Raw genomic sequence first — 20,046 nt, 5'->3', positions numbered from 1 at the left:
TTTCGTTTAGGAAGAATATTTCATTTAAAGCATTGACAATCCTACCTCTAATCTTTTTTCTTTATTATTATTTCTGCATATAGTCTTTTATTTTGTGCCAAATAATTTCTATTTTTTGCTGCACTAAGAAGCTGCCTGAAAGACAATGATATTGTCCATGCCCTGAATTGTGATACATCTAGATATTATCCTGGCGACATTTATACAAATAAGTCAGCAAGTGGCTCACCCTTCCCCCTGACACCCACTTTGGAAGTTAGTGTTTGGCAGCTTTCAATTAGTGATTGTAGCCTAGGAATTGAAGTACTCAGGACATGGGCTATGATTCTTTCTATTTTTAAAGTCATTTGTTAAATGGAATCTGAGGTATTTGCAGGAGTTGATGAGAGCATTGTAGTATTGTTTCACGTTGGTGGGAGCCCCTTAATTCTTTGGCAGTGGAGGTAAATAAACCTTGCTCGGATTTCAACAAATGGTTTAAGCTTCACCCAGTTCTTGTAGCTTTGGACTTAGTATCATGTATATTCTACGACTAGAAGAATTAAGGCATTCATTTGTGAGAGGAAGTAAGAGGTAGAACCTTACCGGTTGACTCTGTGATTAAATATGTCAGGATCTAACAATTTTCCTTTGAAGTTCATAGATCCTTTGTTGGTGTATTTGAAGTCTTGAGCTCAGATCATGACTTTGCCATTGAATGAACACATGAGATCTTGGACCACTCAATTTATTTCAACAGACTTTAAGTATCTGTTTTGTGCAAGGCATTATGCTATGGGAATAATGAGCAAGTAGGTGGTGCAGTGGATAGAGTGCTGAGCCTAGAGTTGGGAAGACTCCTCTTCCTTAGTTCAAATACAGCAAGTCACTTAACGTTATTTGTCTCAGTTTCTTTATCTGTAAAATGAGAAGTAAATGGCAAACCACATTTTGCCAAGAAAACCCCAAAGGGGGTCACAAAGAGTTAGACTCAACTGAAATGACTGAATAATGTCATGCTTAGGGCATACAGAGAAAAAAAAAGCCAATATAGTCCCCCTCTAAAAAAGAGCTGTGTATATATATATATACGTAAGTAAATAAAAACTACACCTAAAGTTATGTACTATGTAGTTTTAAGAGGGAGAGACTATTAATAACTCTGGGGATCAGGAAAGGCCTCACATAGGAGGCATAAGTTTTGGGTGAGTCATTCACTTCTCTGGTCATGAATTATTTCATCTATAAAATGAGGGGGCTGGGATAGATGATTTCTGAGGTATTTATAAACTCCAAATCTTGGATCCTGTTTCCAAATGTTTGTCCTCAAATGCTTCTGCCTTATCCAAAGAAACAAAGAAAATCAAGGTAGAATCTAAATCAACAATAGTCAGGTAGGAGACTTCATGAAGTGTATTGGAAAGAATACTGATTTAGAAGTAGAAGGTGTAGGTTTAATCCCTGGTTCTGTCATATTCCTACCCATGTGATGTGACCTTGGATGAGTCATTTAACTCCTCCAGGCTTCTGTTTCTTTAGAAAAAAATGGGCTTAATAATACTTATTCTTCCTATTTTACAGGGCTCCTGTAAAGTTCAACTGAGAAGAGAAGAGTTAAGTAAATGAAAGCTGATATTATTAATATTCCACACCCTTAAATGATATAAATAATTATTATATGATATCAAATAATAATGTACTCTTTAACAATATTCTTCTCCTACTAATAAAAACTTCTCTAAAACACCTGAAAGAAATATCTTAAGACATTGGTAGAAAGAGGGCACTGAGAAGGGTGCAAGGTGGTAGCTACCCGTACTCTTCTGTATGGATTTGCTTTCTGCTTCATTTCTTTGTCATTTGGCAGAACTATGCTTAGAATCAATTTGAATAAAAAGACACTGTGGAATAGAAAGTAAAGTTTTATATTATTCAGATACTCTTCAAGCTAATCATTCCAGAATGGAGGTAGTCACAGACAGATCAATAAGCAAATGATTTGTTTTCAAGTGGGAAGAAAAGCTAAAGTTATCTTTTATCTTAGAAACCTGGACCATCCTCCCTAAAAATAAATTGCTGTACTTTGTGGAAAATTACAGTCATGGAACTTTAGAGTTGGAAAGGACCTTGAAGAATATCTCGGCAGTTGATGGCTATTGTTTTCTATGGTGCTTTGTAAGTGACTACATTTGAAAAAAAATTCTAATATCTTTTATGCCTTATAATGATGTGAAAAAGCTTTAAAGTATCATGATAGACAGGAATAATTTTAAGAATGAATTACCAGTGAGCTAAGGAAAAGCTCTGATGTCCTTTTGATTTATGAATAAGTAGCCCCTGAAAGCAAGTGCCCAATTAAGTAAGTCATCAGAAGATTTACCCCTTAGACTTTGCTAAATATATCTTACTGAAGTTATCCTGTATAAATAAGAGGCAGGGTGAAGAGATTTGGCTAGGCTTTGAAAATCACAAAGCCAAAGCACATTTTGTTCCTTTGGTAGTTCTAAAGAGGGTTGAGCTGTGGTTTTGAAAATGAAGCAATTTTTGACTCTATGCTGTTCTGTAACTGAAGTACATAGAAACTCTTGAAGTTAGACCAAGTGCTGTAGATTTCATCTCCTGACTTGCTTGTTAATCTGCTCAAAGGATATAAACACTGGGGATGGAAACTCTTTTACAACTAATGAGGCCAGATCTTTATGCTCGGAAATTTCATGTATTTTTAATAGAATTGCCACAGATCAGAGGCTTATCTATCACCAGTATGACAACTGCAGAGATCATGTTTTGAAGTAATGGACAAAAAAGATGAAGCATAGAACTCTTCTCTCAATTTTTTTTTTGTTTATAAAGAGCTTTCATTTTCATTTCATAAAATCAGAAATGGTTCAATTCCTTTGCACACAAATTGTTATATCAATTATATGAGCTAGAAGGGGGATGCCAAATAGGCAAATGCCAGAGGCCATTCTTGAGGGATTATCTTTCTGTATAAATGGCTCTACTTACCTGTCACGTGTAGACCTGGGAAATGTTAGCAAGAAAGTGGTTTTTTTTTTCCAGCCAAAGTTACTTTGTCTGGGAAAAAGCTGAGTAGAGATGATGATGATAATGATGATGATGATGAAGATGAAGATGACTGTGATGAAAACAATGATGACAACATAGCATTACAGGAAACTATAAGTGTTTCTCTTTCCTTATGAACACCTTGTTACAAAACTATCAACTATTAAAACCAATTAATTTCTGCTTACTTACTGTCATTTATTCAACTAGCTGTTTTTTCCATGTCATCAAATTGTAGACTTGGAAAACATTTTAAAAAGTCCTCTTGTTTAGTGGAGTCAAATTCACATAGAAACGGGGGCCACAATCCTTACATAAGGATTCCTGTAGGTACTTATTGACTTAGTTTTAAAATGAAATGCCTTATTTTATGAAATATTTCCAAATTACAGTTTAATCTGGTTCAGGCTCACTTGAGAGTATTGCAGGCCCTTTATTTAACACCTCTGCTCTAGTCTGTTCCCTAGCCTTGAGACATTTTGTTGTGTTTCAGTCATGTCCAAATCTTCCTGACCCTACTTGGTCACTTTATCCACTGTACCACCTCCCTATCCTAGTCAGAGGCTCTACTAGGATTCAGATCCCAAATCTGCTATTTACTACCTCATAATTTAACCTGTTTATTTGGGTCTTAGTTTGCCCAAATGTAACATAAAAAGTTTGGACTGTATTAGGAGTACTTAACCTTTGTGTGTGTGTCACAGAGCTCTTTAGTAGTCTGGTGAAATTTATGGTTTCCTCAGGATAATGTTTTAAAAGACTTGAAAAAAATGCTAAATATCTTTTGAAGGTTAGTGAAAATAAAGATGTAACTTCTTCCCCCATTTAACTTAATTTCTAAATGCTTTCTTCTTACAAACAATGGGGCTCTCATTTAAAAACAAATTCTCATTTTATTGAAGAATATGTCACACAAAAAAGGATTCAAATTCTTATAAATGTTGAGACAGATGACAGCTCAGGATAGATCCATGACCAAGTCATAGAAATTTTCTCTTTTTTTCTGACAAGAATTCTTGATCCTAGGTTCTGAAGAAAATAAGAGAAAGACTGAAATAGATAGATAGATAGATAGATAGATAGATAGATAGATAGATAGATAGATAGACAGATAGATAGAGACAGAGAGATACAGAGAGACTAAGAAAGAGACAGAGAAAGGAAGAGAAACTCTCAGTCACTGGCAAGTGGTTCAACTCTTCTCCAAATACCATCTTTTAAAAAACACAAATTCCTAGGAATAGTCTTTGCTGCAAAGCAAGGTACCAAACATTGTTCCTAACAATTTTGGGTATGAAGGTAGTGTCAGTGGTTTTCATGTCTCCCATCATTGTTCTCTTACATTTTTAAGCCTACCCCAGCTTTGCTGGGGATGGAAGCTCAATTCCATGTGGACAGTCTAGGGCGGGTAAAGGTGGGAACTTCTAAATCTTAGAGTTCTCACGAGGCCCCCCCAGGAAACGACTGGGAATCGAGGTGAACCGAGCTATCTCGTGTATTTCCGCCTCTTCCCGTGAGAAACGTGATGGGAGAGAGCTCTCCCCGCCCTCGAGATTGTCCCGGATCTGGGCACACCTAACAGCACGGTATTCAGATGCAAACTATGTGGCTGGAGAGCTTAAGTAGGATCAGGAAAGCCTGAAAGCTCTCTTGGGCGGAGGGGCCACGTGTGAGGACACAAGGCTCCGCTTTTCCTCTCTCCTCTCTCCCCTCCCCCTCTCTCCCTACTTACACTTCTACTTCCAATCTCTTATTGTAAGATCTTTGCCTCCTTGGGAGATCTTTCTCTCTCCCTCCTAAGGAAGAATTCTCCTGCACTTGTAACCAGACCCTGAAATAAAGCTCAACCCTTGTTCGACTCTGGAACGTCCTTTCTCTCATACGAGCATCCGGTTTGGCCAGCCGAAGACCTCCGATAGAGGTGAGGTAAGAAGACTCGGGTAGCCCACAGGCCTCTAGGCCTGGCACAGCTTGGCCTGTTAATAACTTTTGATTGATTTAGAAGGTCAGATTATACGTTCCAAAAGATAAGAGGGAGTTGACTGGAGAAGTTTTGAATGGTTTTCCTTTTGGGCACATCAACATTCTTAGTGCTAGATAGTTGTCTAAGTATACTGGAAGCAAACAAGTATGGTTGTATTTACTCCAAATTAAGTTGTTGAAAATATTATTTTCTAATTGATTTGCTATAGAGTTATTGACCTGTGCTTTAGAGGATATAATACCGTTTTATTTGGGGGCTCCAAAAATGCTGTGGAAAAAGAATTGTATGCTTTGACTTCTCTTTGTTTATATTGTTATATTCAACAAAATATGTACCTTTACTTTGGCAGTAGAGAGAAAAAGTAATGGCTTGTTTTTCTTTTGAAGAATTCTATTTAATCTATTGAAAATAAATTCAAAGTTGTTTTCCCCTAACTCCCCCCCCCTACTCTATAGATATACAATATAAACCATAATACCTTATAGAATCATTACTAAAACTAAAGGAAAGTCTTAGTTCAAACACCAAGTTCTCAAAAGCAGATTCCTTAAGCATGACCCATCCTGATTGAAGACATTTCCATATGGTAAATAAATATGATTTATATGAGGTCAAACATGCATATGGAAATCCTCAAGGAAAACACTTCAAAACCTGGTTTTCCTTTCATTCTAGTAATATGCCAGGGCCTCATCTTACACGATACACAAAAGGATTTCCATACCATGCTTGTTCTCATGTAAAAAAACTGAACCTGGCAAGAAAATCTAGTATTTTTGTGGCCCAGGAAAGAACTTACTGGTGAGTTCATGGACGCTGGTATACTAACTTTTGCAAGGCTGTCTTGAGTAGTTGGAGGAAAGTGGTTGTGTTGGATGAAATCTGATTTGTAACTCAAATGAAATAGTCTTTATAACTAATAGTTATTTTTTCATGGTAAGGATATAAATGGCCTAATATTGACCTCTGAGAGGCCTCAGGTGCCAGTGACAGGAAGAGTTAGGTTTTATTCGTTGTTTCCTTATTGAACGCTTTTATGAGTGTGCCTTTGGCTCACTAAGTCAATGTGCATACAATCTTACAAGCTTTGCATTCTAATCATAGTGCGGATATTTTCTCAAATTGTGTTCATACAACAACTCAGATATTTTCACTTAATTTGAGTGATGTGGAAAACATTTTAATCCATACGCCCACTTTGTTTTTGTTTGTTTTGTTTTGAGTCTTGTGCTCATTTGTTGACTAGAAGTTGGAAATTCCTTGGTTAATTTCAATTTTAACAATTCATTACATTTAAGGAACACCAACTTTGAGGAGGTATTGAGTCAGGGTGGAAAAAAAAAGAACATGGTCCATGACTTTCAGATATGCCTTAGAGTACAGGTATACAGAACCATTTCACAAAGAATTTAAGAATTGGAGGGTGCCTCACAGCCCACGTAATCTGACCATAACTGAAAAAGTGTCCTCCTTACAACAAATCCAACAGGCAAATAGCCATATGGTTGTTACTTGAAGGCTCCAGGAAACTGTAGCATGTGCAGTGGCCACATCCCAGTAAAACTGTCTTGGCAGAAGGACTAAACCATGTTAAGGCTAGCCAGCAGGCCTCAAACATGTCAGTGATTTAGGAGGATCCCTGTCCCAAAGCATGCAAAGACTCGTGGTGGAATGGAGTGATGAAAACAATTTGTTCCAATGGCCATGAAAGTGGTTGAAGCAGATGCTTTGGAGCACTTAGAGATTGGTCATAACAAAGATACCAAGGTCATCTGTTGCATCCTGGGCCATTACTAGTCATCTTGACTTATTTTTGTCTTGCGACTAGACTTCTATGATTCTGGTAGAGAGAGTGAGGGTGACAACATTGTATAACTCATGTGTGAGTCATCAGCCATCATGATGTTATCGGTCTTCTTTGAAAATGAAGGATGAACAACTAGGGAAGAACAATACACCATCTCCTCAGGCAGCTCATTCTAATTATTAGGAATTATTTTCTTACATCAGGTCTAAATTTGCCTCTTTGACCTTTCCACCTCTTTCTGCCTTCTGGGGCCAGACAGAACAAGTCTAATCCTTTTAGCATGTAACAGAGCTTCAAATATTTGAAGATACCTATCAGATTCAATCAGCATATTTTCCCTATTAAATGTTATCTTTTGTTTCAACTGATCTTCCTATGGCACAGGCATAAATGGTAAAAATGTCAGAGTTTGAGTCAGGAAGACCTAAACTGCCCTGGCCAAGCCACTTAACCTCTCTCAATCTCAAGTAATCAGTCAATAAACGTAAAGCACCTATTGTATGCTAGACTGTGTTAAGTGCCTCAGTTTCCCTAAGTGTAAAATAGGGATAATAATAGAGCTGTACTCACAAGATTATTGTGAGGATCAAATAAAATAACATATCAAGCACTTTAAAAATTTTTTTAAATCATGTAAATGCTAGTTTTTATTATTATTATTCATTTAATTACATAGTTAATTCTGTTCTGGCTTCAACTCACTTTTTCATTCTTGCTACATATGACTCTGCTTCAGATGTTTTATTATCCAATCAATTTGCCCTTCATATTACACACTGAACTTCTTGCCTCCCTCTTCATTTGACCCTGAAAAAGTTTTTGCTGTCATCACATACATGGGATTCTCTAAATATTTTGACTGGTATATTTGAGTCATGGTCTCTAGGTAGGTACAAACTCAATGTGTTGTTGTATTGGAGAACTCATTTTGCAATCTCTTGTCCCTACTCCCAAATCCATAAGGATAGAGAATATATTATCAGCTCACTTGCTTTATAATTGATTTAAAGATCGTTTAAAAATGTATTTGGTGGGAATGCAGATCCCACAAAACATGTGATTACAAACCCTGTCCTCTTGGATTAAGATTTTAATTGATGGCCCATGGTAGCATAGAAACTGAGATGAAAATGACACAATATGAAAGTATAGGTGGAGATATATTGGACTCCAGGTCCTTTTCCTCTTATTTCAAATAGGCAATTAAAAGTTCTATTGCAGGAAATTAGATTCTATATTTAAAAACATCTATGAGTATATCTTTGTTATGTTTGCCATCCTGTAACTTGGATAGTGAAGTATGAGGTGACTCATGACCAAGGTAGTTAAGTCTCTTGTGATCCAGCATGACTCAGGGGAAGGGAGAAACTCACTTTCTAACTTTTACTTCTTTTTACTGTCATTGCTGATAAAAAGGAGCTTTGTACTTAAAGTGTGTGCTGCAACATCCTGGGCTCTATGCCAGTCTGGTTAGAAGAAGCCACAAATTTTGAAAGTCTTGTTGAAAGGAGAGGTGATATTCCCCAAATCCTCCAAATCAGGAAGAAAAGATTTTTTGGGGATATCTTGTTCCCTGAATAATATACATAGTATAGGACCCATGGTTCTTGGAAAATAGAGACTATAAAGTAGTCCATGTGAACAATTTTCAAGTGATTTGACTTCAATAACTTTAATTAAAAATTACACCAGTTATAACTGAAAAATTATTAGAATGTATTAGAAAATATGAACTTATTCTAGTATTCTATGGGCATACTGAAACTCTGATTTTATTGCCATAGGGAATCCCCCGATGAAGAAATTTTTACGAATATAGGTCCTTATTTTCAAAATTTGTAGCCTTAGAAAGTAGTCAGACATGATAGGGTACTTTATTTGCCCAGGATCACACAGCTAGTTTGTATGAGAGGCAGGACTTGAATCCAGGTCTGATGCTAGCACCAACTTTCTATTCACTATGCTGTGCTAGTTTTGAGAATTTTTAAAATTCCCTTAAATTGAAAAAATGACCATTTTTACCTTGCAACCCATTTTGGAAGATCACACAATGGAATATCAGAGTTGGAATGGGCTTGCTCAGTCTAGTTTAATTCTTACCTGAATACTGGCCTTCTCTGGTCTTTTCCCAGGAAAGGCTCCTGATCCCTTGAGATTGCAATTGATACTGCTCCTTAGGAGCCCTGCTCCCTTGGGTCCCGAAGTGTTCCTTAGGGTCCATCATCCTTTGTGACCAAAAGAGATATTGTCTCTCAGGACTTCTGCTCCCTCTTGACCAAAAGTGGTCCTCTCTGTACCCTTGAACTATGACCCAGAAGTGTGTATAGGCAATGATGTTGCCAAACAGTGCCTGGTCCTGTGTCCATTGCTAGCATAAGGTTCTCTGGTAATCTTGTTCTGACCTGTTGCTGGGTCCCCTTACTGTCTCTGTCCTGAGAGCTCTCAAAGTTAGTGCTGCTTCTGCTTCCACCACCTGGTCCCACTGTTGGCATTTCATTTAACTGGGCTTCAGGCCAGCCTCCACTTCCCTGTCACAGATCTTTCTGATTTCCTAAATTGTCTTCTGTTGGAAGAATGTTCTGCTTTGACCTGTTATTGGTTCTGCCACTCCAGAATTGAATTTGAGGTGTTATTTTAAATTGTTTGGAGGTAAACTGAGAGACTTCAGTAGAGTGCTTTCTCTACTCCATCATTTTGGCTCCTGACCTTCTCCACAATATACTGAATAGTCATCCATCAAGTCACTGACAGCCTTTACTTGAAGATCTTCAGTGATAGGGAATACTGCAATTTTCATTCACCAATTTAAATCCTTTCTTCTGTGGCTAAATCAAAGAAGGCTAATCTCTTGTCCATGAGACAGTTTATAGTAGGAGTTTTAAAAGACTCCTCTGGCTGTTGCATCTTCTATGGTAGGGTTCCTACAGGCACCTTAATTCTTAAAGCCCTCAGGTGCTTTGCACTCCTAATTGCTTGAGCTACTCTAGCAGCATTAGCCTATGAGGAAATTGTCAGATATTTTTTCCTAAGCTTCACTTGCCTACGGGTCACTTCTTTGAGGTCTTGATTGAGTCAATGTGGAAGGATAGTTGGATTTCATATCCTTTAAATTCTTGGATTATAGACTTTTAATGTTTAATTAATAAAGTAATTTTCTTTTTCTTTTCTTTTCTTTTTTATTTTTTTAAATGTATTTATTTAACTTTTAACATTCATTTCCACAAAATTTTAGGTTCCAAATTTTCTCCCCATTTCTCCCCTCCCCCCCAAAACCCCTAGCATTCTAATTGCCCCTATCACCAATCTGCCCTCTCTTCTAACATCCCTCCCTTCCCTTATCCCCATCTTCTCTTTTGTCCTGTAGGGCAAGATAACTTTCTATACTCCATTACCTGTATTTCTTATTTCCTAGGAGCAAGAACAGTACTCGACAGTTGTTCCTAAAACTTTGAGTTCCAACTTCTCTTCATCCCTCCCTTCCCACCCATTCCCTTTGGGAAGGCAAGCAATTCAATATAGGCCATATCTGTGACGTTTTGCAAATGACTTCCATGATAGTCATGTTGTATAAGACTAACTATATTTCCCTCCATCCCATCCTGCCCCCCATTTCATCTATTCTCTCTTTTGATCCTGTCCCTCCCCAAGAGTGTTGACTTCAAATTGCTCCCTCCTCCCATTGCCCTCCCTTCCATCATCCCCCCCCACCCTGCTTATCCCCTTCTCCCCCACTTTCCTGTATTGTAAGATAGGTTTTCATACCAAAATGAGTGTGCATTTTATTCCTTCCTTTAGTCAAATGTGATGAGAGTAAACTTCATGTTTTTCTCTCACCTCCCCTCTTTTTCCCTCCACTAAAACATCTTTTGCCTGCCTCTTTTATGAGAGATAATTTGCCCCATTCCATTTCTCCCTTTCTCCTCCCAATATATTTCTCTCTCACCGCTTAATTTCATTTTTTTAAGACATGATCCCATCCTATTTCATTCACTCTGTGCTCTCTGTCTCTGTGTGTGTTTGTGTGTGTATGTATGTAATTCCACCAGCTACCCAGATACTGGAAAGTTTCAAGAGTTACAAATATTGTCTTTCCATGTAGGAATGTAAACAGTTCAACTTTAGTAATGTTCCTTATGACTTCTCTTTGCTGTTTACCTTTTCATGCTTCTCTTGATTCTTGTGTTTGAAAGTCAAATTTTCTTTTCAGCTCTGGTCTTTTCATCAAGAATGCTTGAAAGTCCTCAATTTCATTGAAAAGCCATTTTTTCCCCTGAAGTATTACACTCAGTTTTGCTGGGTAGGTGATTCTTGGTTTTAGTCCTAGTTCCTTTGACTTCTGGCATATCATATTCCATGCCCTTCAGTCCCTTAATGTAGAAGGTGCTAGATCTTGTGTTATCCTGATTGTATTTCCACAATACTTGAATTGCTTCTTTCTAGATGCTTGCAATATTTTCTCCTTGACCAGGGAACTCTGAAATTTGGCCACAATGTTCCTAGGAGTTTCTCTTTTTGGATCTCTTTCAGGCGGTGATCAGTTGATTCCTTGGATACTTATTTTGCCCTCTGGTTCTAGAATCTCAGGGCAGTTTTCCTTGATAATTTCATGAAAGATGATGTCTAGGCTCTTTTTTTCATCATGGCTTTCAGGTAGTCCCATGATTTTTAAATTGTCTCTCCTGGATCTATTTTCCAGGTCAGTTGTTTTTCCAATGAGATATTTCACATTATCTTCCATTTTTTCATTCTTTTGGTTTTGTTTTGTGATTTCTTGGTTTCTCATAAAGTCATTAGTCTCCATCTGTTCCATTCTAATTTTGAAAGAACTATTTTCTTCAGTGAGCTTTTGAACCTCCTTTTCCATTTGGCTAATTCTGCTTTTGAAAGCATTCTTCTCCTCATTGGCTTTTTGAACCTCTTTTGCCAATTGAGTTAGCCTATTTCTCAAGGTGTTATTTTCTTCAGCATTTTTTTGGGTCTCCTTTAGCAGGGTGTTGACGTGCTTTTCATGCTTCTCTCTCATTTCTCCTTCCAGTTTTTCCTCCACCTCTCTAACTTGATTTTCAAAATCCTTTTTGAGCTCTTCCATGGCCTGAGCCCATTGAATATTTATTTTGGATGTTTGGGATACAGAAGCTTTGAATTCTATGTCTTTCCCTAATGGTAAGCATTGTTCTTCCTCATCAGAAAGGATGGGAGGAGATATCTGTTCACCAAGAAAGTAAACTTTTATGATGTTATTTTTTCCCCCCTTTTCTGGGCATGTTCCCAGCCAGTTAGTTACTTGACTTCTGAGTGTCCTCTTCACACCTGCTTTGCCTCCAGATCAGCCCAGCCAGCGCTTGGGGTGTGAGATTCAAATGCTGCTTCCCAGCCTCAGGGCTTTTGGCCTGGCAAGGGCTGCTATTCAGTATGAGATTAAGTTCAGGTGCTCAGGTGGGGGGCAGAGCCGCCACATGGGCCTCAGTTCCCTCAGGGGGTTTATGCAGAGACCTTCAACAATGGATCTGAGCTCCTGCCTGTTTTGGGAGCCCTTGTCCCCTGCTGCCTCTGCTGCTGCCTCCCGAGGGGGCCTGAGTTATGGGGACACCCTGCTCCCCTCTCGTTTGAGCCAAAAAGACTCTCTCACTGACCTTTGGCACCTGTGGGTGGAGGGACCTGCGAGGCTGCTGGAGATTCTGTCCCTGGAGCCTGCTCGGATCTGCTCTTGGTGCCGAGTGGCCGAGGCAGGACTGGGCTCTGCTCCGGTTCCAGTAGTGATGGACCTTTTGCTTTGGTTTTTCAGGTCTCTCTGGAACAGAAATCTCCTCTGCTTTGTTGTTCTGTGGCTTCTGCTGCTCCAGAGTTTGTTGGGAGTTCTTCTTTACAGGTATTTTATGTATGGGCTGTGGGTTTAGAGCTAGCATATGTGTATCTTTCTATTTCGCCATCTTGGCTCCTCAATAAAGTAATTTTCAATTAAATGTTACAGTTCATGAGTTCCTATTGCATAAAAAAGAACAAATTTGTTGGACAAAACCAAATCTAGACTTCACTCACAATACAGCTCTAATAATAGTAATAATCCCCTAAAAGTCCAACCCATTGTATATGGGGTGAAGGAAAAAGGAAGGATTAGTCAGAATGATGTAAACAAGGACTTCCCAAACTACTGCAGTGTGAGTGCCTTGTAAGAACCTTGAAATGTTAGTGAATTGGGCCTTGGTAATGCTGCTAATTTGACTTCACACACTATTCAATGATTTATAACTGCTCCTAAGAGTGAGAGAAATATACAAGTCCACATAGGGTTGCAGACTGGTACCACTAAAAAAAAAAACAAAAAAACCAAAGCATAATGATCACTTTGAACTGGAGGTTAATGGAGCACCTGGTTCTTCTTCATGTTCTGCCAATAAAAGAACAACGCAAATTGGAATGTCAGAAAAATATCAATAATGTAACCACACAAAATATTTTGGTAAACATAACTCTGACCACTAAAATGAACAAAGGATGAGGGAGTATAAAATGCATTGACATGAATTCTTTTATTCTGCAATGACAGTATATCATAACAAAATTGTAAGTAGATCTCATCAATTTACATGTTTCTTACTGCTTTTTGTCAAAAGGACAAAGAGCTCCAAGTCACATGACAACTTATTACATGCCAGTGTAGTGCAATCCTAATCACAGATTAGACAAAAAGAGAGACTATAAAATCATAAATTCAAAGTCAGAAGGGATCTTACAGGGCACCAAGCCTAGTATCTTCGTTTTACAAAGGAGGAAACTACAGTCCAGAGATGTTGTGACTTGCTCAGGGTTGCATAGCTGCTATGTGAGGAAGGATCAGAATCCAAGTCTTCCTGACTCCAAATTCAACATGTTATCTACTACACTCTGCTTTTTTCAATTAAACCAGACTACTCTTAGAAGACGTACCAAAATCTCAAGGAAAATTTGAAGAAAGTGCAGCATTAGTACAAACTTCAAAAATTACACTTAGTAACAAAACAGATGGCAAAAAAAATAGTATAAATGTTACAAATTATTTTTTTTAAAAAGGAAATGGGGATACTTAGACTTGTATTCTTAAAACTTCATTTTGAGATTTATGTCATGAACTCAAAGTAGACCAATTATTCCCAAATACTAGTGATTTCATTAGTACAGAGAACTTGTGGGTGAAGAAATTCCCTTTATATTCCCTTAGTGAGTTGCTTAAAGCACTGGGAGATGAACTATTTTGCTTAAGATCTCATAACTAGTATGTCAGAATCTGGACTTGAAGTAAGTATTACTGGCTCTGAGGATGGTTTTCTATTCAATATGCCATGCTATGTAACCTAAAAAACAAAGTAAAGAAAAAACCTGGTAATTGCTATGACCATAATGAAAATATATACTCTAACACAGTATTTTTGGGACATTTTAATTTTAATTTTTGTTTTTATGTAATAAAAATTATTCATTTTATCTCTTGTGATTCTGAATCATTTGGTCAAAAATTTTCCCTCAATCCCTAGTTAAGAAAGGTATCATCCTCCTTGCTCTTCAAGTTTGATTATGATATGGCTTTTTATATGTAGGTCATGTACATATTTGGAATTTATTCTGATGTACAACATGAGATGTTGGTTTAAACCTAATTTCTGTGAGACTACTTTCCAGTTTTCCTAGACTTTTTGTCAGATATCAAGTCTTCAGATATCAGTACTTCTCCTTGGGTTTAGCACACATTATGTATTATGTTAATTAACTTTTAGATCTTGTGTACTAATTTGTTCCACTGATCTACTTTTCTTTCTCTAAGTCTCTCTCTGTCTCTCTGTCTCTCTCTCTCTATCTCTTTCTCTTCCATCCTTCCCCAAGTAGTTCTGATTACTTCTCTGTAGTACAGTTTTAGGTCTGGTATTTCTTGACCCCTATACTTCTCAATTTTTTTTTCATTACTTACCTTGAAGTTTTTGAATTTTTTTTCTTTCAGATGAATACAATGTAAATCTTTGATAGAAACATAATAAAAAAAACAAGCATTTTCTAAGCATCTGCTTTGTAGCTCTGTGTTAAATACTTTGTGAATATTATCTCATCTGATTCTTATAAGAAACTCCTGAGGCAAGTGCTATAATTATCTTCAATTTACCGTTGAAGAAACAGAGTCAGACAAAAGTGAAGGGTCTTACCCAAAGTCACATAGTAAATGTTTGAGGCCAAATTTGTACTCAGGTCATCCTGATTCTAGGTCCAGCATTCTATTCAACTACCTAGTGAATGGGTACATTGGATTGGTATGTCTTTGAATGATTTAATTACTTGAGGTAGTACCATCATTTTTATTATGCTCTCATGGCCCAACTATAAATAATTACTATTCCTATAATTATTGAAATGTTTGTTTTTATAAAGATAGTTTTATGGTTGAATTCACATAATTGAATGTCTTGATAGGTAGTCTCTTAAATATTTGATATATTTCACAGTTACTCTGAATGGAATTTTCCTTTACATGTTCCTGATTAGTTTTGTTGGTAATCCACAGAATGACTGATGACTTATGTGAGTTTATTTTGTATTACCTGGATTCAGTTATTGTTTCATTTAATTTTTTTTATTTAAAAATAAATTTATTAATAACCTTTGTTTTTACTTCACCAAAATGTCTCCCAAAATCCTATCATCCTCCTGCTTACAAAGAGCAATCCCATATAATAAAAAAAAGCTCAAAGAAAAACAAGAGAAAACAAAATCAGTAAAACACGTTGATATATCAAAAAAGTCTGAAAATGCATTCATTGTTCCACATCCATATATTTCACACCTGTATAAAGCAATAGGCAAAGATGTCTTCATATCTTTGCTTTGAGGCCATGCTTGTTCTTTGTAAATTTAAAACATTTATTTCATTTAAGCAAATTTTTATTAATATTCTTTTTAATCACCTAGATTTTCCTAGGCAATCTTTTTCCCCTCCCAGAGATCCTTCTCATATTACAAATAATATTTTTCAAATCAGAAAGAAAAAGAAAACCAGCAAAACTGATCAATATTTTGAAGAAGTCTGAAAATATTAGTGATGCTTTACACTTATAGACCTCATATCTTTGTAAAGGAGTGGGATGGGGATGTGAGTAGGGGAGTATGTTCTAAAACTCCTTTTGGGAGCCATGTTTGTAATTTTGCAATGTTCTGATTTTTTTTTTGTAGTTTGTTGTTATTATTTAGTCATTTCAGTCATTTCTGACTCTTCATGATCCCATTTTGGGGTTTTCTTGGCAAGAATATTGGAGTGATTTGCCATTTTCTTCTCCATATCTTTTATAGATGAGGATTTAAGCAAACAGGGTTAAGTGACTTGTTTAGGGTCACACAGCTATGAAGTGTCTGAGGCCAAATTTGAACTCATGAACATGAGTCTTCCTGATTCCAAGTCCAATTCTCTATCCACTGTGCCTCCTAGCTGCCCTTTCAATGGCTTCTCTTTCCATTTACATCATTCTAGTAGTTATGTATTTCTGAGTCAATTTATGTGAATATTTCCATACTTCTCTATATTCAGTGATTTCATCTTTTCTTACAGCAGTTATATTCCATTTTATAAGCCATATTTGTGTAGCAATTACCTAATTGAAGGATATCTATTCTGATTCCTATTTTTTGTTATCACAAAAAAGAGCTGCTATAAATATTTGAGTGTACATGAGTACTTGTTTCATATCAGTGACTTCCTTTGAGTGGAAACCTAGTCATGGAATCTCTGTGTCAAAGGGTATAGGCAATGGAATCTGTTCCAAAGTGTATGGGCATTGAGCTCTTTTTATATTCATTATAACAAATTGCTTTCTAAATCATTGTGCTGGTTCACAGCTCAAAACACAATGTACTAGTATGTCTGTCTTCCCACATCTTCTCCAACATTGATTACTGTAGTCTTTTGTCATCTTTGTCAGTTTGCAGGGTGAGATGAAACTTCAGAGTTTTTGTTTGTTTGGGATTCATATTTCTCATTATTTTAGATTTGGAACATTTTTTGTATTATCATTAAATCATTTATAATTCTTTTTAGAACTTTTTGTTTATATTCTTTGATTATTTTCACTCACTTTGACACACCTTTATATCACATATGATCATTTGACCACCCCTTCATTTTTTTCTAGGCTCTACCCCTAACCCTACAGACTTCTTAATCCACCACACCTTTTCTACTCTTCACTCCTTTTGTGTAATCTTTTTTTTATCAGACTGCAAGCTCCTTGAGAGCAGAGACTTTCTTTTCATTTATATATGTATTCCTGGCACTTTTTACAGTACCTATTGCATAATACTTAATAAATGCTTGTTGATTTGACTTGAGCTATCTGTTTAGGAATAAAGATTGTGTGTGTGTGTATCTTCTGTAATTCTTCCTTTCGTTGTATGGAATTTCAGCATATTTATGATATTACCTTAAATGTTCTTATCTTCCAATCCTTAATTTGTTTGTTTTCTGTGATATCCACCAGCGCCATGCCAGGAAACTGAATCACTTCCATTTGAACTGTCTTAGGAAGATTCTGAGGATCACCTGGCAGGATAAGGTACCAGACACTGAAGTCCTTGCTCAAGCTGAACTGCCAAGTACTCAAACTATGCTTCAGAGAGTGCAACTCTGATGAGCTGGCCACGTTGTTCAAATGCCAAATGTACTCTTGCCAAAAAGACTATTTTATGGAAAACTTACATGGGGCAGGCGATCACATGGTGGCCAGAAGAAACAATACAAGGACACTCTCAAAGTCTCTCAAGAACTTTGGATTTGATTGTGTGACATGGGAGACACTGGCACAGGACTTCTTAGCATGGTGTGCCCACATCAGAAAGGGTGCTGTGCTTTATGAGCAGAGCAGAATTGAGACAACACAAAGTAAATGCAGGATGAGCAAATTTGGGATATCTACCCCAAATACTCGCACGGACTATCTGTGCCCAACCTGTGGCAGAGCACTCCAAGCTCATATTGGTCTGATCAGCAACAGTGGGACACACTGAAATTTCACTTTACAATGGTGATGTCATTTTGGTCCTCTTCAAAGACGAAGAGCAACAACCAACCATTTCTCTAACCCACCTCAGCTACACAGAGAGATGGTCATGTTCTTGATCTTGCAGACATCCACAAATGCTCAATTTCCATATGAATTCCAAAATTCCACTATCTTATCACAATCTGTTGTTATGCCACTTTCTCCTCAGCCTTTCAATCCCAATTCTTCATTCTTATCCTGACATACAATCTATCTACCCTTTAACTCTTTCCCAGGCCATGATCCCCACACTACCTACACTCTTCTCCCTTCCCTAAGATCTTAAAAGCATAAAAATGTTAAATAAGAATGTTCGCCAATTTGTTTCACTATATATTATTTATAATAAACTTAATTGGTCTCATTTCAAAATTTAATACTTGGTAATAACAATTACTTTAAAATGAAGGAAATTATCAAAATAAATAGTCATTTCTCCTTTAAGAAGGTGTTTTATTATCCTCACAAATTTTCCATAGCCCTTTGTTCTGTTGTACTGGAAGCACATAACAGAGAGAGAGATGTAAAGAAAGAACCCAGTTCTTGTGGTTCACTACTTTCAGCAATGCCATATGTAATAGAAGCACCAGACAGAGTGAAACTATGGATTTGAGTTTTCTGAAAAGAGTCTAGAACCTAGACCTGGAATTCTACATAAGATATTGCAGACTTCAGACTCTAGTTCTCCCCTAAAGTGCATAGCAACAGCTAGGGTCAGGATTTCAACTGACCCCTAAGTTAGAAGGGGTGATGATTATAGCCAAGCAATTACATAGTATACGGAATAGAGCAGTGGGACGAAGGGTCTAGGAACCTTGTGAGGACATCAGCATGAATTCCCAGTACTTGTATGTACCTTGACCATATGCATGCTTCCTAATTGTCTACCTCTCCATTTGTGAGTTCTACAGGAGTCTATTTTTAAAAAAATCACTGAGACTTTGTGGTTTTCTGAGAAAGTGTGTTGTAGATGTATGGGAAGATGTATTGCTACTGTTATCCTACTATATCAGTAAATGCCTTTGCCTTGAGCCCTTCATATCCTTAGGATTGCTATATTAAGGATAAATACACCAATGGGGGTGAGAGAGTATGAGCTCTAGTCTTAAGAATATGGATTCAGAGTGAAACTTAAATCTTTAACAGTCATCCCCCTGGGGATCTAATCTAATGAGGCATATAGAAGTGAGAAGGTTGCCCAGAAGTATTAAGTCCTTATTAAATTTCATCTTTAATTTCAATAATTAATATTGAGGAAATATTTTAAAATAAAATCCTCTCAAGTAGACTACCGCAATATATTTAGAAAATGATTCATTGTGATCAAATGCATTCATCTCAGGGACAGAACAATGGTTAAACATTAGAGAAGTAATTAGTATGATCAATCACACAAGCAACAAAAATAATTTAAAAAGCACATGACCATTCCAATAGATGCAGGAAATGAAATGACAAAATATAGCACTCATTTATATGAGCAGCCACAAAGCATAAATGTGGAAGGATCTTTCTTTAATATGGTCAAAAATATGTATCTAAAAATCAAGATCTAGCATAATTTGCAATGAAGAAAAGTCTATTAGCATTCTCAATACAAACAGGTACAAACAGAATATACCTTCTCCCAGCATTTGAAGTAATTATGAGGCCATAAGGATCATCAATGTAGCTCTAGAAGGATCACCTAGTCATAATCTCTTGTTTTATAAATGAGGAAATTAAGTTTAATATTATTTCCAAAGCATTACAGTTGTTATGCATTTTATATGCTATTTCAATCTGAGTCCTGTGATTTCTGAATTAATGCTCTTTCTACTGTACCACACTGACACTGCTTCCTGTTCTAGATTTATCAATAAGACAAAACAAAAACCAAAGTATTCATATCAGCAGAGGAGAAAAATTATCTCTCTTTGGGAGAAAATTAGCACAAAAAACAATTCAGGACAATTGACAACTTCCATATGAAGCATGAATAAAAATCTTTTAAAAACATTGTTTCTAACAACAATCAATAAGAAGGTGGGCATTTAATGAGTATTTGTTGAATTCTAGAAGCATATAAACTACATCACAGCAGCAGATGATCTACCATTTTTCCTTATGAGTAAGGAAGTTTGTTTGTCCATATTTGCTCTTAAAGTAAGAGAGAT

This window comes from Notamacropus eugenii, chromosome 2 (genome assembly GCF_028372415.1).
Source record: "Notamacropus eugenii isolate mMacEug1 chromosome 2, mMacEug1.pri_v2, whole genome shotgun sequence".
Lineage (NCBI taxonomy): Eukaryota > Metazoa > Chordata > Mammalia > Diprotodontia > Macropodidae > Notamacropus > Notamacropus eugenii.
This window is presented reverse-complemented; position numbering follows the sequence as displayed.